The sequence below is a fragment of the Cyanistes caeruleus genome, chromosome 1, assembly GCF_971803275.1.
Source record: "Cyanistes caeruleus chromosome 1, bCyaCae1.hap1.1, whole genome shotgun sequence".
Lineage (NCBI taxonomy): Eukaryota > Metazoa > Chordata > Aves > Passeriformes > Paridae > Cyanistes > Cyanistes caeruleus.
Genome location: NC_141701.1, coordinates 19950022 through 19969094, shown reverse-complemented (window position 1 = coordinate 19969094; position 19073 = coordinate 19950022). Strand labels below are relative to the sequence as shown.

At 36.8% G+C, this 19073-nt stretch overlaps 1 long non-coding RNA gene across 1 annotated transcript in view; it reads left to right on the top strand.

Moving 5' to 3' along the window:
* Positions 1–18308, top strand: part of LOC111924474 (uncharacterized) — a 39332-nt gene extending 21024 nt beyond the window's left edge. The window contains exons 3-4 of the long non-coding RNA XR_015284460.1: positions 15912–16042; positions 16895–18308. This is a non-coding gene — a long non-coding RNA (uncharacterized LOC111924474). The remainder of the gene's footprint in view (positions 1–15911; positions 16043–16894) is intronic.
* The last annotated feature ends 765 nt before the right edge of the window (positions 18309–19073 follow it).

Here is a 19073-nt window from a genome sequence, read left to right as displayed (position 1 = left end):
TGACTTTGATCTTATTGGTTGACATTAATCCTTATTTTACCTTGTTGCTGTTTTGGGTTTTCTTTGGAAGGGGGGTGCATCCCTCAATCCAAGACATCTACTGCTACTTCGTCTGAGTAAAAAAGCAACCATTTTCCAGAAGGCACAGATAGTTCTGCTTTCTTCCAGGCAGGGAAGGAGGAAGCCTCAAAAGCAGAATGAATTAGACACCACCACCACTATCTGGCCACAGCCCTTTGCTCCTGTAGTTACTTCATTGCATCCTGGACTGCACATAAGACAATAAGAGAACAAGCTCTCTGAACGGTCCAAACCACTCTTTCTTTGGTTGGCTTCACTCAACACTGCAGTAGATTTTAGGGTTTGAAAGTAGATTAGGGTTTGAAAGAGAGAGAGAAAGGAACGTTCTTCCAATTATGTCGGCTTTGACCATTGAGTTTTGTATGTGAATGTCACAAACATTTCACAACAGGTCATATGTGATGCATGTTCTGCTGTAACCCTGGCAAAAGAGAAGTACGCTGAGAGTGGTGACACCTGCCTCTGTCCTAACTGCAGAACAGAAACCTGTACCTGGATCCTTTTCATTTGAGAAACCAGACCCAGGTTTAATTTGGCATGACCACATATCTACACAGCCCATTATAAATGTAAAGGAAGATATATTCCTCGATGGAGTGCTTGTAAGTTTTATTTGTTTGCTACTAGGTTTTCCTTTGCCAGCATTGCTTCCATGCCAGCAAGACCTTTACCTGACAGTATTTAATTCAGGGCCAGGATCCGTAAAAAAAAGGAGGCCAAGTGGAATATCATCAGCTCTACATTTGCAAATTTACCCAGTTTTGTTTAAATGACTTTCCTGCTTCCTAGTTTGTCTTCCCCTCAGCACAGAAAGAAAGAGGATTAAGGCTGTCAGGGCTGTACTTCAGAGGCAGCCCCAGCAAAGCCCCTAAAGAAGAAAAGTGAATGATCGTAACCCATCCTCTGGATCCTCTCCAGCATAAGAAAGGATAAACTAATTTTTTTTAGCACTCATTAGGTTCCACAGTAAAATAAACAGCATATGGGAGTCTCTGGAATTGAAGATAGAAGGTCACTGAGACCTGGATTTATTTACTGAGGACACAGGTCATTGTCCTAGTGCCATAGGGAGCATTTCGGTCACTGAAACGGATGCCCTTCAGATGCCATGTCAAAATCTGAAGCCTGACTGATTGCTGTCTAAAAATTAAGAGCAGATGCTGTTAGACACTGTTTACTGTTTATCATCTCTTCAATAATCTTGCCCAGAAATGGAAAGTTTAGCAATCAGACAATAATTTCTTTGCAAGAAAATTAGTGTCAGAAAACAATTTATTGGGTAAGGACCAAATAAATGAATGCTTGAAAGCTTCTGGCAGTCTGCCTTTTCTTAAGAAAAAATTACCAATAGGAGGTGTTTTCCCAAATTGTCACCATAGGAAACATATTTCCCCTCTGTGGAATCCTTAAGAAATTTTCCTTGGAGGATCCAGGACGTCCAATTGAAACAAGTGAAAACTGAGTTAATTGAATTATCTGTTCTTTTTATTCCTTTTTGATACTTTTATAGTGACAAATCCACACCAGGATTTCAAATATAGTTTATGCAGTGTGACTTAGTGCAATCTTAAACAGCTGGAGGTAATCTTGGCTAATCAGATAAATTAACATTTGTAATTGTTTAGTGTGTTTTAAGTTTGCTTGATATTTGCAATAAGAAATCCAGTCAGGACTGGACCATCATTGGGAGAACACACAATCCAAATGCTGTGGTCCATGCCCTGCAAACTTCCTGCTCATTGTAAGGCCAATGCAATATGCAATAGAAGAAAATGGATGTTAGAGGTGCATAATGATAAAGAGGTCACATCCTTTAGCTGATGCATCATTTGCTACTTCACAATTATTGACAATTTATGGCTCACAGAAGGACAAAAAGAGAATGAGAGGAAGGTAAAAATAAAGTTTGGAAGGCTAGACTTTGCATTCATTACACTTGATATAAAAGCAGTCTTTCTTTTTTGTGAAAACTGTGACATCATCTTTCAACAGCAGATGAAGTATTTTCTATTAGGTAGTTTGAGTTCATTTTATTTGAACATAGTGAGCCTACTTTGAGATATACCTATCACATATAGCCCTAGATAGTAATTTGGGAGAAAGAAATGCTACTTTTTAAAGTCTAATTCCAAGCATCTTTTGTCCCACAGACTTGTTGAGACCTGCATATAAGGTCTGCAGTCCTACTGTATCCTGTAGTTTTGATGAGAGCTAACCATAATATTTAATTGCAGAACAAAACAAAAAAGGACTTTAAGTATTGTTAGCTCATGTATTTTACCCAGAACTCTTTATAAGAAAAACATAGGCTCTGTCTCACAGTTTTAAAGCTGTGAGAAGGATGCTAAAGGAAGGAACAGTTAAAAATTAGGTTGAAGAGCTGTAAGTTACTTATTAGAAAGACTTTATCTCTGTGTCAAATTCTGTACTTTCTTTGTTTCAACAGTAGCAGTTCTTTCTATTTTCTTTTGTCTGCTACTCTACATTACACTTCTGAGCTTTGTTCTTTTACATCACAGTGAAGATGTATTTCTGGGTATGCCAATAAAACATGTCTTCTCCAGGCAAAGAATTTGTTGTTGGAATATCTATATTTGAGTTCAAATACAAAAGCCCTGTTAATGCAATCTGTATTCTGAATTCTTAAATGCTGTTACTATTTCTCAGTGTTAAAAGGATTTGTACATCTTAACTTTTTACTTAGGAAGTCCAATTATTAATCCTTCAAATAGACTGCCATGACCCACCTAGCACTCACCAAGAATGGCTTTAGTGGCTCTTCTTGATGTTAGATGTCTCTTCTTATCCCTGTAAAGTAAAAATTAATCCACCCTGTATTGTCTTGGGTACGATGGGGGGCAGGAAACAAGAACAGACGTGTCTGTATAGTTACAAGAAGCAGCCCAAAAAAAGAGATGTCAAATAATAGGGCTGGAATCAAGCCAACATATCTCAAAATAAAATGGCTGAAGATTTCATCAGGACAGAAGTGAAACATCCTCTTGGAGCAAAACCAGAAAATACAATTTGCTCCAATAATAATCAGATTAGAACAATGATACTAAACAATTTTATTTTATTATACATGAATTTTTCAAAATCTCTTGGATGAAGGTTTGTAAGGTAAGAAAGGCTCTCACATTTTCACTTGTAACATGTAACATGTAACTTGGTAGATTTTGTGTCTCTGTAAAGGCTTCATCCAAAGACTACTGTATCATTGGAAAAAAAATGCTTTAGATAAAGGCATAAATTAAAGATGAACTCTGAATCATTGTGCTTCATTATTTCTGTTACAGTTTTGGCCTTGGTCATCCTTGTTCTGACATAGGGCATAAAAAGGACACATCCTCCAACATTTATTCATATGAAACCAATTTGTAGTAAAAGTATTTTAAAAATAATATCAGACCACAAATATTCCAGACCTATGAATTCATTCATCCATTAAATTAATTTCATTAAAATCATATAGATGTGGATGAAGATTTTTCTTGGTTTCATTCTATGCCTGTTGAAACACTGAAGAGTTTTGGCTGACATTTCAAGCAAAATACCTGAAGGTAGGATCATCTTACTTGATGTTGTATTCTGCCAAATTGCTTTTGGATTTCAGAGTAGATATTTAATTTTTGCAAGACACACCGGGAATAAGAAGCATTTTCTACTTATAGAAAGTGATTACAGCTGAAGACATGCAAGTTGTCAATTTATCTCATGCAATTTGTATTGCAGTACATCATAAATTATGTTCTTCTTGGAGGAAAAAGCCTCTCTTAATCTTAGCAACTAAAGTACAAGAATCACAAAACCATTCCTTTATACCTATTTGAGGAGCTGAGTCTAGAAATCAATAATGAAGATTAGATGTCTCTTGATAGTCAAATGTAATTGTGAAGAAGAAATTTTGTAGAATCTCCTAAATATGCAGATTCCCTAAGTTAAATGTCAAACATAAATACTCCCTGGGCCATTTCAAACTATATCATTGCAACATATTTAATTTTATACTTTAAGTGAATAAGAAAGTTTTGTATTTGTGAATGTGTTTTAAGAAGAAATTAATTGAAAAGTGAAGTCATGGCTACTTTTGCAAAGAGACACAAGCAGTTTGAGATGTATCTCTTGGAGGCTGTGCACCAAGCAGAACTCAGGGGAGGAATGTATGCCTGCCTCTCAAGGCTCTTCCTTCAGCCCCATCTGTGGTGTGCCTGCTCTTTCATGACAGCCTGCACAGGGAATTTGGTGTGTAGTTCTCTAAAAGAATATATTACTGGTTTGTAATATGTTTATTGGTATGGAGCAAGTGGATGGAAGCATAGTACAATTGTTTACTTCATTCAGCAGCAGCCGGCTATGCTATAATGAGTTTGGCTAGTTCTGGAAACAAATACTTATTACTGAAGGACTGCCATAGGGGGGTTCCTGGGTTGGTGAAGTTTGTGGACTGCTAATAGAAATCAGAAATAAACTTTTCTGAAAAAGTTGATTATAGCATTTGATGGTGAGATTGTATATAGATTCTCTGAAGCTGCCAAAGTGGGACAGATTTCTTTGGCAATGATAAGCACAGAGTGGCCTCTGCTATGGCACGTTTCAGTTGCTATGAGTGTCTTGCAAGTTTTGAAGCCTTGCACTTCAGTTTTGTTAGCCTGTTGGAAGAAATCTCATTTAACTGGCATTTTTACATCTACATTAATTCTTTTAAAACACTGAAGTGAGTGTTCTACAGCTATGTAAAGAAACGCATTATCAAAGCATTAAGATATGATTAAACTGACATTTTCTTAAGAAAACGAAAGGAGCAGGAAAAAGCCATTCTAAAAGGACTGAGTGCTACATACTCCAGATATTATCTTCAGTGCTTACTCAGGGATCTTTAAAGAAGCTTATTACCAAGTACCCTAAGAAGACAAGTGTGGATGTGTACAGATCAGAGGAATGCAAGTTAATGCACCTGCCAGATTTTACTATCGTACAAAGCATGTCAATCAGCACTCAGACCTTGCGTTTAAAAATGTGTTCCTTCAGATTTTTTTCAGTGCTGTATCGCATATAGCTAGAATTTCCTAGTCAGTATCCATCCAGTGTTGCAAATGTCATAAATTATGCTACTGAATATATATCACTGATGTGATATATATGAATGTGAATAGTGCTTCGTTAGATTCAGTAATGAGCTATAGAAATTCTGGTAGATATGGTTGCTGTGAGTACATATATTTAAACCTTTCTGCTATTCTCAACAGGAAATAAAAATAACATTTTGAAATTAAAGAATAAAAACAGTTCTGCATATGTTTTCTTTAAGAAAGATAAATTAAAATACATAGTGAGTTTAATAGATTGGGCAGTTTATAGCACATGAATTTACAGTGGTTGATACTGTACTTGATAGCTACATGCAGCTCACATCCTGCAGGACTGTTTTAGAAGTGATGTGTCAGTTTTGGCTTGGTCTTAGTTAGGAAAAAATATGTTCAGAAACTCCTGAGAGGTCACTGTCTGGAAAAGCCTGTATTGGAGGAGGGCCTGGTGCACCGAATCACCACAGGATGGCTGAAGGCTGCTGGGAATCTGCAGTGATGAAGAAGCCAAGTACAGAAGAGAACTTATAAGAAAAAATGGTATTAGGGCCATCACACACTGTGCAAATAAGGTTTCCTTTTTTGTTCTGTACAAAAATCTGAAATTTCTAAATTCTCTAAAAAAAATTATCCAGATTGGAAGTGCTGTAGGACTAGCAGTAGGATGTGGAGAGAAGAAACTCAGAGGAGAAAAATCTTCCTTTTGCTGTGTCTACAGTATTTAGGGAAGTTATGGATACTGCCTATATGGGGTCAGAGAGAATTGCCATTCAACCTAACAGCCACTTGCACAAGAACAAGCAGGTGTTTAAGAGTAGATAGCTGGGTGAAAACATAGATGGCAGCAGGCAGAGGGTCTTGGTCACCCATCAGGGTCCTCAGGCTTTGGTTCCTACTAAAACAATGAGTCTGAATCTTGGGAGGTTCTCTGGTCCCCTTCATGTGCTCATGCTCTCTTACTTGTACTGAGTAAGAGAGTAAATACTGAGTAGCTCTCACTTATTCAGATTGAAAGGTCTTCAAACCTTGCAAAAGGGTGCAGCACCATGAAAACATGTCTCTATCCACTGTTTTGTTTTTTCAGGATTTAGCCCAAAAAATATTTATCAAGTGAAAACTCAGTATTTACAGACTAAGGACATCAGGTTGTGGTGCTAGATGGAAGTCACTTTATAAAGAAAGTAGGATAAACATAAAGTGACTGAAGATATTCAAGTGACACTGTTCTACTGGAAATATAGTCATATAAATAAATGGGCTTTATCAGTTTGCTAGTACCTCCAGCAATGTTGACATTTGCATTCTGCTCTCCTACCTCTGACAGACTTTAGTTCTATTAAAATAATGAATTCTTATGCTGATATTCACCTCTTAGCATGAGGCATTTGGAACAAGTCAACACAGTTTCAGGGATGAATTTTAGAAGTTTATTAAGATATACAGATTTAAAAAGAAGAAATCTGTACAGATGGCATGTGTCAGAGATTTCTCTTTTTATCAGTTCTTATAAAACATGTCCATATATGATGTGTTTTCCAATAGAAAAATGAAGCACAAATCGTATTGGGATCACCAGCAGGGTCTGATGTCCAAAGGCAGATATTTTATTTAAATGATCCTATGCTGCTCAGTAGGAAATACCATTTTCATTGTGTTTACAAACATGTTAGCATTCATTAAAATGTTTTTCTGGCTGCCCTTGAGATATGTATTTTAAAATACATACTTCTGAAAAGCTTTAGAGAGCAGAATTTTGTAAGTCTGATCATTTGACAGGTGTTAATTCACATTGAAATTCTCATTGCAGAGACCTAGAAGCCAGGTGTTCAGAACAGCTTCAACACCAGAGAATGACTGGACCACAATATCCTTCAAAATAGTTTTTGTTTCATAACTTTTTGAGGTCAATGTAGTGGTACCTACCTGGGATACGATATGCTGCAGTACAATCTGTCCAGTGGTTTCCCCACTCAGCCCCATGCTCTGTTTGTACATATCAGCATCTCAACACTATCACTTCTTTTTGATGCATTATTTCAAATGCAAACAGCTACTGGATAGTTGCCATCGTCAGCTTTTGTAAAAAAATTAACTTAGTAATTTGATAAACTCTAAATATGTTATGCTCTGAAGACTGTTCACTCTTCCAGTCTTTTCTGTGGTGCAGAGACACACTTCATTGACAGAGGGATGATTTTAAATGCTCAGAAAAGGTACTCCATCCTAGTTCCATCTCTGGCCTGTTCAAAATTCATTCTCTTCAGTTTGCAAGGCTTTTAAGAGAAATATCTCCACACTAAGTGTTCCTCAACTGGGAAGCTAAAAGTGCAGTAGAATGATGTTGCTGTAATAGGTGTGGTACTACCACTGGGGATTTCTCTATAATAGAGAAATTTTGGGATGATATGCAGTTTCTTTTCAGAATTATCCCATAACTGTTTGTTGAGGCAAGGAGGGAATGATGACAACAGGGGACAAGGACAGAGTTATTTTCTGTGATACCCTGATATGAATTTTCATGTGCAGCCCAAAAAGCCAAAAGATTTCTTAACAGAGGCAGGAGGCTGCTAGTGTAGCTCTGCTGAAATCACTTAGTGTTCCTCCTCTTCAGGTGCATGAAGAACTGTTTGAGCAGATATGTCTTTCAGACTGTAATTTTGGTCCTTCATTCCTTCCGGCAGAAATCGCACAGGGTTTTTTTTTAGCAAAATTGCTATGACCAGCATTGTCTCAGTTAGGAGAATTTCCACAAGGATTGATTTCATTCATGGTGCAATACAAAAAGTTCTAATTACTATCTCACGTGACTTTGCCTAAAATTAGGGGTCTTGCCGGATGCTTCAATTAAGGAAAAATAAACAGTGTGGATATTATTTGTTAAAATTCTGCTTAATTGTAAAAAATATTAGCTTCCATATACCTGCCTTATGTGGAAAGTCATGTGATATTATCAAATTATGTTTTCCAGCATTAAATCCTGGTAATGCATAAATTAGCCAGTAAATTTGAATAACTGCTTTGATTTAGAGTACTTCAATATTCCATTTACTTCAGTGCTTAATTTCATTCAATAAATATTGTTCTGTAGTGTTTTCATTACAAAAGGAAGTGCCTTGAAACCAATTTTACTGGTATATACATTTGAAGAGGCCTGGGTTCTCAGGCATAAGATGCATCTCTTAGTACCTGGCAAAGTGTAGTAGTGTCTTTTCTACTTGGATATTGCATTTTTTGGAAGTGATTGTCCTGTTGAGAAATTGAAACATACATCACAGCTTATTACTTTGGGCATGTAAAACTGGTAGGCAAACTTTCAAACACAAATTCCCCTTACAACAAATTTTTCTACTATGGTTAATGAAGTTATGTGATAAATATTATTTTCTTTTTTTTTCTTTTTTTTTTTATTTTTAATTATTCTTCTGAATTCATGGACAAAAGCATATTAACTTGAGGAACACTTAAGTGAAAGATGTGCTTCTAACTGTCAGAGATGCCCAGCTCTACCAGGACCCCCCAACATCTAGCAATCGTTCCACAGAACACTGAAAGTTTATGATTATATCTTGGAGATGCTGAAGGTTTTTTAGGACAAATGGAGAGCTCTGTATGTAATACAGTTTTTAGATCACAAATTAATTGGAAAACCGCTTGAGCAAAAGTTAATGCTTGACCCTCAGTTGGACTATGTTTCTTTCAATGGTTCTATGAAATCTACAGTTGTCTCTTCTTTCTTTAAGTAAGTCTGGTTTTGAGATGGTTAATTAATGTGCATGAATAACAATGAATGGGGAGAAAGCTGCATCACCCTTGTTTATTTCACACTAGCATTATTGTGAGATTTTGGATTAGTATAGCCACAATATACAGTGAGTTTCCAATTTTGAGCTGCTGGTGGTTTGCAGAATCAGAGGTAATCGCTGTTACAAGACCATGAGCCAGATTATGTGCTCCTTGCTAGCAAGTAATTACTCCTAAAAGTGCTTCCATGTGGATCACAACAGTTGTGGATGTGCAGTTATTCTTGAAGTAAATTCAGTTAATTCAGACAGAATTTATGTGTGAGCCTGCCCAGTGAATCTCTTTAGCTTGTTCTTGGAGCAATTTAAGAATGGATTATTACATGCAAATAGATTCTTCCAAGATCCTAAATTTTTTTTGTGTTCTTACCAACGAAATCTACTTATTTTTTTAATGGCAAAATTCCAGGATTTTTAGACTAAGATCCATGATCCAACTTTTTTGAAAAACTCTCATCATATCTCTAATTCTAAACTCCTTGGAGATGTGAAAAATCTTTAAATACATTGCCACCAGTCCAATGTAATAAAGATTTATCCATAATTTTTCTAGCTACAACTATAAATTAAATACTTAAAATTATTTTATTTGGCCTTCCTATCATTGATTCATGAAGTACATGGCAATGTTTCTCAGTACAAGTAAAAGTTTTCTTGATCTTCCCCACATCAACTTCACTAAATTTTCTTAGTGGAAAACTTCTTCTTCATTTAATTATCAAACAGAAACCCAAAGAAGCTTGTAAATTTCAAACAAAATTACCACAATCCAAAGCAACCATCTCACAACAATTTCATTTTCACTCTAGAGAGAATCAATCCATGTGGAAAATGTAAGTTTAATGTACAACAATCTGTAACTACTGTAATGTGAGTTACAGAAAAAGTTAGATAAAGGTGATTGTCTTTTATTTGCACTGTCTATACAGAATAAAAATGGAAATGCTTTAACGTGTTGCATAACGTTTGCCCTAACGCATAATGTTGTATTACATTAGCCCTAACTAATCTTTGAAACAACACTGATTTATGTACACAGTAACTATTTGCATCTTTCTACTTAGCAGAGTATTAAAAAAGAGATTAGGACCAAGGTTCAGGATGAAGTTGCCTAAAGCTAAGTATTTGATTTTGGCTTTAGGAGTCTAAATAAAAGTGGCCTAGTTTTTAGAGCTGCTGAGCACAGACACCTCCAAATCAATCTTGTGAAAGCTGTAGTTCTTACATTATGTGGAATCTGTCCACTCTGTGAAGTAACATACATGGGTTGAAGTGTCTGGTTCATGTGCTTAATTTTGAAAATGTTGGTCTACAGTGCTTGCCCCAAAACAGGCTAAGCAGTTAATCAAAGAGAGAAGGGATCCTGTCAGAGGGACAGTGATCTCTCACTCCCACATTTCAGGCAGGAAAACTCCATAGGGAGGACAGCAGCAAGAGCAACAATTAGTAGGGATGCCCTTGCCCTGCACTATCCATTTGATCTTAATGGACACCCGTACAACACTCTACAGTAACACACAGGAGCTGGGAACTACCCCTGACATCAGCAGGAATGACCTTCAAAAGCATCTATATTGCCTCTGAGTTCCAAAATATGTTTTTCACAGCACCTTTCTTTGTTGTGTGGGCACACATCCCAGTTCATACATTGCACAGCTGCCTCTAGGATGAGCACTGTTGTGCCTTGGGGGCCTACTCTTGGGCTTACTTGTTCTCTTGAGTTGAATATATTTAAAGATGTCCCTCTTCTCTTGATTTTTTCTACCTAACTTCAGCGTTTTTGAGATATGTAAGCTCTTTTTCACATGTCAGCCATAATTCCAGCTGCAGTTTGAAGAAATTTACCACACATATGCATATGAATAAATATTCAGAGGTAATGATTCCCTTAGTCAACTGAATCTTTGCTTTTGCCATATCCAGTTGCCATTCTGGTGAGCCAGAATCCAGGTAAGGAACCTGTATTTTGCACATCTGCCTTTTTCAGCAGAACTAAAATTTATCTGTCTTTTAAGAAACCATTGTCAGTGGCTACTCTAAAAAGACAAGCATGTGTGATGCAATATTGTTTAATGGAACACTCTTAAGTGGTTACAAAGGCTCTAAATATGTAGAGGCTAGGGTTTTGTTTTCTAAATTCATGTTGGTTTACACTGCAGAATACATTTGCTTTTCTGTGTCATAGTAATAATATGTCCATTAATAAACACAAAATCAGGCACAAGGATGAATTTGAATAGAAGTCATACTGTTTCAACTTGATAATGACAAGAATGTTCCCACATCAGGAGCTAAACTGAGTCCACTCAGAGCCAGAAAGTCCTAGTATCACATAAGTGGTGTTAAGTGGAGATGGCCTTTTTACAGCCTGTCCCAAATACACTGTTCATTTACGAACATTGCCATTCTCCGCTCTGACGAAATACAGGAAAATAAAGATGGACTTCTGATGTGCCAAATGCTACCTGTCCCACAGTTTGCCTCTGGCAACTGGTCTCTTTTGTCTTTATGTGCAGGGGGCTGCAGTAGCAATATGCTCAATAATTCCAGGTCTCCTAACAAGCACTTCCTATTCATATAATCCTGACTGCTCCTTCCTTTGTGGTCCTTACCAAAGAGACCCAAAACTGGAAAGTAATCTTTCCAGTCTCTTGACCACATCATTTGCCATGATCACATCCACATCCTGGGAACACTGCTGTGAAGACGTGTGTCACACCATTGATGGAAGAAAGAAGACTGGATGATCAGATAGGAATGGAAGAGACCAAGAGGATCAGTCCTCTTCTTGAGGATGCATTTAGGAAAGTTATAAGCAAAATCCCAGCTCTCCAAAGTCTGCATGACACAGACTAACTCTGGTTTTGTCTACACACTGAACTAGTCCTGTAGTTTAGGTACTGGTAGGAAACACAAGTTTCACTTGTGGTGCTCTGTCCTTTACACTGCATTTCACTGCAACCCCGGAAAACATATTGGGCCCTTTTTTCCCTGAGTTAAGGGTATGATGCTGCCTGTTTAAGTCATACATGTGCAGTTTCTGTATCTCAGGGCCAGGAGCCATGAGTGCATGCAAATGCACTATGTTCAAAAATTTCCAAGGGTATTCCTGAGGCTGAGTATTTTAACACCAACTGTGTGAACATGATTGTGGCTCATGGCTGTCACTTGAGGGCTCCAGGAGAGGTTTCCACATCTTCCTCATGTTGTAAATCAATAAAGGAAACAACAGCAGTTAGCACTTCTCTCCTACTTTCCAGCCTGCAGAACACAATATAAATATTGACTAATTAGCCCATATGAATCAGGACAATGCTCACCGTATCTGCTCAGAAACATACAATGAGGCTGGGATATTCACATGAGCCTGAGGGAGTTCCCTGCCCAAATCACGTGGTGTGTCATGGGGAGGTGGGTGCTAACTCCCTGAGGTACCCTTGAAAAACCAAGCTTTAATAGATCATGTCTACAGTCAATTTTACATACAATTAAGCATTTTCACAAAGCAAATAGTACCAGAACTGTAGGAAATGTAATCCTGCCCTCTTGTTAAAACAGGCTTGGCTGTTTGGCATTATGCAGAATGACTGTCACCACAGTGCTTTGAAGTCACTATCGCTAAGGCAAACATGTGCAGGTACAAATAATTCAGCAGCAGAACACTGATGCTCCTGAAGTTTCTTATGCCATGTATGATCCTGAAATCTTCAGGATCATATTTTAGTCTATTTATTCTCCACACAAAAGGTACTTTACAAAATCTGCTAAATAGCTGGGCCTACTTACTGGGTCCCAGGAATATGCCCTGCATACATCTCATCAGACACATCTGTTCCTCCAGCTCCTGGCTCCTCTGTTCCCTTTCACCAGCAGCCAGTCTCTGAATGGATGTCGGAGACTGATCTCTTTGCTTTGCTTAGGCTGTGGGATTGTTTCTCTTCTGGTCTGCAGAGATCTGTCAATATTAGCTTAAATGTTGGTTCTTTTTTCTTGTGAAAAGAAAAGATAATAATTCTTCCTCCTGATGGTGGCTTAGAGCACTTCAGATTATCCCTTGTTATTTCTTTGCAAGAAGAAATGTATATTCTCTTTTCATAAGAATTATAGCAGTTAACAATCCTCCAGCCCAAACTTTGTCCCATGAAGAACTAACATCAATGGGAGTTAGCTATATCCGCTAAGGGTAGAATTAGGATTCTCACAGAAATCTTTAGGTTCAAATAAAACAATCTTCACTGCTGTAACCATAGCAGCTCTCATGTCCTACATAGTACTTTTTAAGGATATCTTGGGCAAACATAGCTTTCAAAGTAAAACATTTTTTTCTCTCTATAGGCCATGCAATTTTCTCTCTATAGGTCTCTGTTCCACAGAGCAAGAAATATTCCTCAAATGTCAGGAGTTCTGGTTATTTATTTGTTCCAATTTCAGTCTTGTTTTCCAGATTATTTTGCAGATTCTAATTTAAAAATTCAGGTAAAACCAAAACAAAACAAAGAAACACCACCCTATCTCAATTCAATTATGAATGTTTTGCATTGTGTGCTGTCCTTCTACAGTTATTTGTTATTTTTATACTTAGTTTTTCTTTTTACTTCTGTGTTCCTTGCCAACTTTAGATGCCTAATTTGAACTCCAAAGTCATGAGATTGTGTTTTCTCGGCTTCCAGTGTAGCTAATGAGGACAGTGTCTCTTCTACAGCAAGTCTCTTCTAGCCTAAGTTGACTTCCAGTCTGAAAATTTACAAATAAAACCTTCGTTAGAACCAAAGGTGTCCAGATTAGGCACCTCAAGTAACTTGTTTGATGCTAGGAGAGCCTGTTCTTTTCTGCTTCCTGTTCCTTCCTTCTCCACGTTCCCCCTTGCCCAGGCAATGTGCCCAACCTGTGGAGACAGAGAAGGCCCTCCACATGACATACCCTCCCACTTGGGTTTGCTTCTGGCCAGAAGTTACTCAGGGGCTACAGAGCAGGGTCAATTTCTTTGTTTCAAAATGAAATAGAATTTTCTTTAGAAATCATTTGAATAATTTGAAAGTCTTGTGAACTGGCTGAATATTTTGCCTGTCATCAATATGTTTTCCTTGATCTATCATTCACATTACAAAGCCATGGCAATGGTAACAATTTTAATTTGCTTTTTTTTGAAATGAAGGATTGTTTTAGCATGTAGATATCCCAAATACACTTGTCCTGTCATCTAAAAAATTTATATAGTAAGTTTCAGCCTGACCCTTTGATACACTGATTTTAATATTGAATGATGTTAATACAGTAAACATTAACAATTACATTAAATCTCTACTGTATATGGCAAAAAAGTGATGCCACCTTTCTAAATTTGAAATGTGCCCTAAAGCACGTGGTTATAAAGCATCCACAGGGACACTGTGTGCTTAGGCCATTCTGAGACCTGAATGCTAGACAGCAATGAGCACTCCCTTCCCTCAGTAAAGATCTGTAGCAAAAAACAGATATGCCCATGTACAGTACTGGTAAAATGAATAGTTCCCAAAATGTAAGAGTATTTAATTGTAGAATGTATATGTCTTACAGGATCACATTCAGATGCATGTGCCTTCCACAATGAAAAATGGATTTGCAATTTTCATTTTCCCTAACTATAAATATTTGTATGCCACTTAATTTAAAGATTATACTGAAAGATATCATTTTCGATTAATATGCTGTATTTTATACAGTTTACATTCCATTTCAATATGCTTGCCTTCTATAAAATGTATTTCAAGACTCCCTAAAAAAAACCCGAGAAAATAGGCACACTTTAAGCAGTTTACAGGAGACAGATCATTATCTCCTACAAAGGAAAGGAAACAGGAAAGCTGTAAATAATAAGTTCTGAATAGGAATGACATAAACAGCCTAATCAATGTCTTCCAGAACTGGCAAGTGACACCTCTTTGTTTTTTGCAAATAAAAACCTTCTTAACATCACAATATAAACCATTATCTCTGCAGGCAAGGTATATTTAGAAACGTACAAAATGTACATTTCCTGCCAGCCACTAGATCAGTAGGTGGAGATCTAAAGTCATGCAAATATTACAGTAAATGCAGGCAACCAATTTCTAATTATTCCATATCAGCAGATTTGTGAGGAATATAATTTATTAAAAAAGAACAGTTTATGATCAGCAGACCTTAGTTATGACTGTTTAGGAATTCAGTGCATTTTGATCTAATCACAAAATCAAAATATTCATGAAACACAATGATATCTCCCCAAAGCAGCCGGGCAGCCATTAATTTTGAAATTCGGGTAATTTATTAACACTTATCTGTAGCTGTAAAAGCTTACCTCTGTGTTTGTAATACGGGTAAAAGTGAAAGCAGTTTTAAAACTGATTCCTAATGATTTATAATGGTTTGCTGTAATTTGAGCCAGAAATTCAATTAAAATGTATGTCTAGTTTTGTTTCAAGATCTTTAGTTAAAAATTCTATTAAAATTCTATTTCCTTCTTGCATTAAATGTATCTGTTATCTGCATATATGAGAAATATAAGAAAATTCTATCATTTATTCCCCAGACTGCACAAATGCCTTTAAAAACATCCATTTTTATTTCATAATTCTGCCAAGGTACTATTTAGAATTTATGTACAGCAGATGAGGAATAAGTGTGCGTGTTATTTTCTTTTGAAGAAAACTAGCTTCTCTACTGTGTGCTCATGCAAATATTCAAGTGACATTTATCAGTTCATCAAAGAAAGGAAAAACAAATAACACAGAATTATCGGGTGTTTTAAAAGCTTAATTACAATACCAAGGGTATAGTTTCTTTCTATATATGTTCCCATTATAAATCCTTCTTGTAAAGGATATGTAACTTCACTACCAAAATTCCCTTTTGAGATAACACTTCACATTGTTATTTATAAATAATGAGAAGTAAAACTGGCCACTCTCGTGTTTATTTATAGGGAAACAAAAAAAGAGACAACTCACTGCTGATGTTGGAATCACTCCGGGCAAAACCAGAAGTGAAGGAGTGAATATTACTCACCTTCCCTCTGTGATTGTCTTATCTCAGAATACTTCACCGCATGTAAAGGTAAAGGACTGAGTTTATAGATGAGCACATCTGTTAATGTTGATGAGAGTGATGTGGTCAGTCCTAATTCTCTGTGTTGGGAACTGATCTTTTGTAATGCAGTTAATCAGTCGTTTCTAGATAAAGAGAAAAACATTCAGGTACCCAAATAAATTTTACCTTGTGCAAAATTCTTACTATTTTCAATTTCAGTTTTTCAGCATTTACCATACTTAGATATAATTGGCTACGAATAGGGGTGAATCAGGCAAACTAAGTGGCACTAGGAAAGCATTGAGGGCTTTCTTGTTCTCTTTGATCTTAGTCAGTAGCAGCTATTGACCCTGTGAAATTAAGCTTTACAGAGGACTGGGACACTTCATGGTCAGTAGTAAAGGTAAATCTGAGAGGAAGAAGATGTAGGTCTCCCAATGTAGGATAATTAATGGGTGAGATTTATAGGGCAAATGATCCAATAAATTACTTCATTGGCTTTAATACTCAAGTGCTTTTGACTAGAGAGTAAGGAAAGTCTACAAGTGAGGGGGTTCCAAAATGGAAGGCTTTCGTAGAAAGAAGGAATATTTGCTGTGGAAGATACGGATTAACAGAGATGGAGGCAACTCATAGAAAGTGTTTGGATGATGCTTTCACAAGATGAAGAGCAAAGGATTAGCTTTTCTACTGTTGATCAAGTGGCAAAGTTAAGGAGGGAGTATTTGTAGGCTGTGTTACCCAGAAGCAGAAAAGGAGCCATCAGCCAGCTGTTATTGGCTAATGAGAATAAATGGGCAGGGCTGCTAAGAATCTTCATTCCCTAGGTGATCTCACAAATAGATGGAACATATCACTGTCACATTTCTGTCCTTTCAGAGCACTGACAATTGCTGATGGTTTCTTCCAGATGGAATGAAGACTCTCTGTAAGGTGTGGCTCTACAGAGACGGTATTTTGGACACAATCCAGTATCTCTGTCATTCTCTCCTGTGGAGGGCAGTGGTACTCTTATATAGTAGCTCCAGGCTTTAATAGTGTAATTAATGATCTCAAGATGAAGCAACAGCCAGCATGTTAACAATATTATTGTGTACTAAACTGGATGAGAGATATTGCAAGAAACAAGAAATTATACAAAAGGTCATAGAGAGGTTAGAAATGTGGGCAAAGAAATAACAAAATTGCTTTATCTTTAAGACAAAATACATAATTTCCTAGTTGTTTCACACTTGTAATAACAGTTCACAACAGACAAGAGACAACAGACAACAACAGACTTAAGGAGTGGGTGAAACTTGGAGAAACCTGCTATACCAGGAGATAGGGGTGAGAGAACAGGAGACCTTAAAGTGAAAGAACAAGAGCTATCAGAGTGATAGCATCAGAGACCTTATGTTTATAGGAGATGTAGGAGTGATAGAAGAAAGCAAACTGGATGATAAGTGAGATGCACACAGGCATATGGGACACAGAAAAGACTCTGGAAGCATTTAATGAAGAGATGTGTTCCTAGAGTTATGTGTATTTCATTGCTGGTGGTTAAATTAGGTTTTAAATTAGGTTTTTATTGTTTACTGGGTTCAGTCAAAATTCTAAGAAGCAATTTAGGGAGACTACTGGGAAGAAGAAATCTAAATGTGTATAATGTGAAAGAATTACAAAGGAAATTTCAAATCGCAAATTTAGGACAGTATTTACAAAGCATCTTACAACTTAAGATACTAAAAATCACTGTAAAACATTTCTTTTATTGACATCTAGAGGGAAATGTTTCCTCTTACCTCTCTTATTCTCTTAAGAGAATTGTTGGCATCTCACTGATGAGGGCACTGCCTCTGCCTGAGCTGGTATTGTCATCTCCAGGCTTGTCTTCTCTTAGAATACACTCATGCTTGCTGGTATCTGACACCAAATCCTGTTGCAAGTACTAGGAGCATTTTCACTGAGCTTCCATTTTGAGGCAGATGGCTGTAAGTTTTTTCCAGCTGGTAGAAGGACTGAGATTTTTCACTTGACTTAATATGATCTTTTCCTGCTCTTTTATTGGAAGACATTTTTAAAATATAAAAATTATATATTAAAAAGAGTGAATGGGAAATGCGATTTTTAAAACAGTAAATAAAAATAATACAGTTCTGATATTGATTCCCAGAAAACAGCTTCTTCTACAATGATTTCAGAACTGAAAACATTTTTGCAAATACTAGGTTATCATCTGAATACTTGCAAGAACTGAACACCATGTATGAATCAGCATAAGCTTAATTTGTTCATTTAGGAAAAAGAAAAATATGAGTATGTTTTCCATTGCTTTTCAATTTTCATAAAAAATTATAAAATACCATCAAGAAATGCTGACAGTCTGCTTTACATTGAGCCAGATTCCCCTGAAAAAGGAGTATATTACCACCATCTTTAATGGCTAGCAGTCCATAAATTTAACAGTTTAAATCCTTTATATAGCTAGCATTCTGCCTTCCAATTAGAGACATGTTTCTAACCAGAATATATTCACACAATCCACGTACAAAAAAGCAGTAATACCTTTCTCATACTGAAATTTTTATGTAAGGGCAGGAAACAGCAAGAATGCAAGACAAGAGGAGACTCAGAGCCCAGTTCTGCATTGTTGTGGGGTCTAGGTGGGGTCTGTCTTCCCTTCACCAGCTCTTGACTGCTTGTTCCTAGTCTGTGTGCTGATTCTGAACTAATCTGTTAAAAAAAGTCATTGTTTGGTTCCAATTATGTCTCTGGTGCCTTTGGGTCACCATTGTGAATGGAGGACAAATAGGTAATTCTGGGGGAGACATGGACTGTAACTATGGCAGACCTGACATGGAATCTCATGCTGTGGCAGGGCTGTATCTGCAGAAACACTTGATATTGAGAAAGACCTCTGGGAGAGGAGCTAGCAAAATGAGGCTTAGAGTTATAAACAAAAAAAACTACCGCCTGAAAGTATTTCTTAAAATTTTTGGGAAAATTTGAGTCATACCTTCTTGATAGATAATACCAGAAGTATCTAATACTGTTATAAACTTATTCCCCTTTCAGC